This window comes from Triticum dicoccoides, chromosome 3A (assembly GCF_002162155.2).
Source record: "Triticum dicoccoides isolate Atlit2015 ecotype Zavitan chromosome 3A, WEW_v2.0, whole genome shotgun sequence".
Classification (NCBI taxonomy): domain Eukaryota; kingdom Viridiplantae; phylum Streptophyta; class Magnoliopsida; order Poales; family Poaceae; genus Triticum; species Triticum dicoccoides.
Window position 1 is genome coordinate 123,753,331 of NC_041384.1, and position 3,938 is coordinate 123,757,268.

Consider the following 3,938-nt stretch of genomic DNA (forward strand, 5'->3'; position numbering starts at 1 on the left):
CAATATTCAACACCATGTTCTTAGTTCAGACATCATATCGAATGCCCTTTGTTTAGCATATAAATCACATATGTGAATTAAATGATGCAATCCTGATTACTTAGATAACATGTAGGTGAATTATGTCGTGCAATCCTGTTTAGTTATTCATCATATCTTTGAATTATGTTATGCTATGCTATCCAGTTTAGATAGACATCATATATGTGAAATTATGTCATGCTATCCATTTGAGTTAAACAATATACATGTCAACTATTTCATGCCCTCTTTTTTCCACACTATCTATTGCATCTGTCTCTCATACAATGTGTGTACATTCAACTATGTTTCTTGTTTATCAGCCATTTGAATTGGAGTGGGTGATGCCAGTATCTAGCGGACTAAAAACACGGTCTTCAAATAAAACAGTGCTACCTCTTGGTGGAGATAGCACCCCAGTTGTACATGCACAAGAACCAGCCCTACCACACATAACCCAAACTCTCGCAGATTGTACCCCTACTGCGATGGACAGAGAACCAGCTTCACCCAATCTAACCCCAACCCCAGCCGATAGTAACCCAGTTCCTGTTGACACAACACCATCTCCATCACAAAGCTCCCAAACAAGAGCAGTTAGTAAGGCAGCTCCAGTGGCCAAAGGGCTAGTACTATCACGTCGAACCCCAACTCTACCAGTTAATACGCCTATTCCTATGGAGGAAGCACAACCAGCTAGTCGTAGTTTAGCATCTATCACATTTGATGTTGTTAAATCGTATGTGCGTATCTTCCCATCTTTGAAATATTATACTGAAGATGAAGGAAAATGCCAGTTGCAGGTGTTTGTCCAGGAGTTATGTGTAAGTAATGTTATTCATGGCAATTACTTTGCTTCGTCCCATACATCCTACCTCCATGATGGTTATAATACAGCAAATTTTCCCATTTTTCTCTATAGAGAAGGACCAATTTGGAAACTCAGGATGAGGTAACCTGTGCTAATACCTCTGCTATCTTCAAGAATGCTTGGTGGCAGTATCGGAATTACCTGAAGAAAACGTACTTCACTGGCAAAGAAACTCATCAAATTCCCTTACGTTCTCCTAAGACACATTTACTGGACGATGATTGGGAACGCCTTGTTCTGTACTGGTCCCGAACCAAGAACGTGGTAAGGTCTATGAGCTCATTTTCTATTTTTAAGTATTATATTCTTGCGTCTTACTTTACTCTGTTCATGTAGAACAAGTGCCTAAACCTAAAGAACAACTGTTCTAATTTAAGATTTCATTGCTATCATAGTTCAAAAAAGCGTTAGGCATTAATTGTGCATTTTGCCACTGCCTTGCGCTTTACTGACCAACTATAAAGCTCAGCTTGTCGCTAAGGGTTATCGACAAGTTCAAGGGGTTGACTACGATGAGACTTTCCCACCCGTAGCAAAGCTGAAGTCCGTCCGAATCATGTTATCAATTGCCGCATTCTATGATTATGAGATATGGCAAATGGACGTCAAAACGGCATTCCTTAATGGTTTCCTTAAGGAAGAATTGTATATGATGCAGCCGGAAGGTTTTTTCGATCCTAAGAATGCTGACAAGGTGTGCAAGCTCCAACGCTCGATTTATGGGCTGGTGCAAGCATCTCGGAGTTGGAACATTTGTTTTGATGAGATGATCAAAGCGTTTGGGTTTACGCAGACTTATGGAGAAGCCTGCATTTACAAGAAAGTGAGTGGGAGCTCTATAGCATTTCTCATACTGTATGTGGATGACATACTGTTGATGGGAAATGATATAGAATTCTTGGAAAGCATAAAGGCCTACTTGAACACGTGTTTTTCAATGAAGGATCTTGGAGAAGCTGCTTATATATTAGGCATCAAGATCTATAGAGATAGATCGAGACGCCTCATTGGTCTTTCACAGAGTACGTACCTTGACAAGATATTGAAGAAGTTCAAAATGGAATAGTCAAAGAAGGGGTTCTTGCCTGTATTGCAATGTATGAGATTGAGCACGGCTCAATGCCCGACCACGACAGAAGATAGAGAAAAGATGAATGTCGTCCCCTATGCCTCGGCCATAGGGTCTATCATGTATGCTATGTTGTGTACCAGACCTGATGTAAACCTTGCCGTAAGTTTGGTAGGTAGGTACCAAAGTAATCCCGACATGGAACACTGGACAGCGGTCAAGAATATCTTGAAGTACCTAAAGAGGACTAAGGATATGTTTCTCATTTATGGAGGTGACGAAGAGCTCGTCGTAAAGGGTTACTTCGATCTAGCTTCGACACAGATCTGGATGACTCTAAGTCACAAACCGGATACGTGTATATTTTGAATGGTGGGGCAGTAAGCTGGTGCAGTTGCAAGCAAAGCGTTGTGGCGGGATCTACATGTGAAGCGGAGTACATGGCAGCCTCGGAGGCAGCACAAGAGGCAATCTGGGTGAAGGAGTTCATTACCAACCTAGGAGTCATACCCAATGCGTCGGGCCCGATGACTCTCTTCTATGACAACACTGGAGCTATTGCCCTTGCCAAGGAGCCCAGGTTTCACAGGAAGACTAGGCATATCAAGCGTCGCTTCAACTCCATTCATGAAAGTGTTCAAAATGGAGACATAGAGATTTGTAAAGTACATACGGACCTGAATGTGGCAGATCCATTGACTAAACCTCTCCCTAGAGCAAAACATGATCAACACCAGAACTACATGGGTGTTCGATTCATCACAATGTAACTAGACTATTGACTCTAGTGCAAGTGGGAGACTGTTGGAAATATGCCCTAGAGGTAATAATAAAATGGTTATTATTATATTTCTTTGTTCATGATAATTGTCTATTGTTCATGCTATAATTGTGTCATCCGGAAATCGTAATACATGTGTGAATACATAGACCACGACACGTCCGTAGTGAGCCTCTAGTTGACTACCTCGTTGATCAAAAGATAGTCATGGTTTCCTGACTATGGACATTGGATGTCATTGATAACAGGATCACATCATTAGGAGAATGATGTGATGGACAAGACCCAATCCTAAGCATAGCTCAAAGATCGTGTAGTTCATTTGCTGTAGCTTTTCCGAATGTCAAGTATCATTTCCTTAGACCATGAGATTGTGCAACTACCGGATACAGTAGGAGGTCTTTGGGTGTGCCAAACGTCACAACGTAACTGGGTGACTATAAGGGTACACTACAGGTATCTCCGAAAGTGTCTGTTTGGTTGGCACGAATCGAGACTGGGATTTGTCACTCCGTATGACAGAGAGGTATCTCTGGGCCCACTCGGTAATGCATCATCACAATGAGCTCAATGTGATCAAGTGGCTGATCACGGGATCATGCATTACGGTACGAGTAAAGTGACTTGCCGGTAACGAGATTGAACAAGGTATTGGGATACCGATGATCGAGTCTCGGGCAAGTAACGTACCGATTGACAAAGGGAATTGTATATGGATTGATTGAATCCTTGATATCATGGTTCATCCGATGAGATCATCAAGGAGCATGTGGGAGCCAACATGGGTATCCAGATCCCGCTGTTGGTTATTGACCGGAGAGTCATCTCGGTCATGTCTGCGTGTCTCCCGAACTCGTAGGGTCTACACACTTAAGGTTCAGTGACGCTAGGGTTGTTGAGATATTAGTATACGATAACCCGAAAGTTGTTCGGAGTCCCGAATGAGATCTCAGATGTCACGAGGAGTTCCAGAATGGTCCGGAGGTGAAGATTTATATATAGGAAGTCAAGTTTCGGCCATCGGGAAAGTTTCGGGGGTAATCGGTATTGTATCGGGACCACCGGAAGGGTCCTGGGGGTCCACCGGGTGGGGCCACCTATCCCGCAGGGCCCCATGGGCTAAAGTGGAAGGGGAACTAGCCCCTAGTGGGCTGGTGTGCCCCCCATGGGCCTCCCCCTGCGCCTAGGGTTGGAAA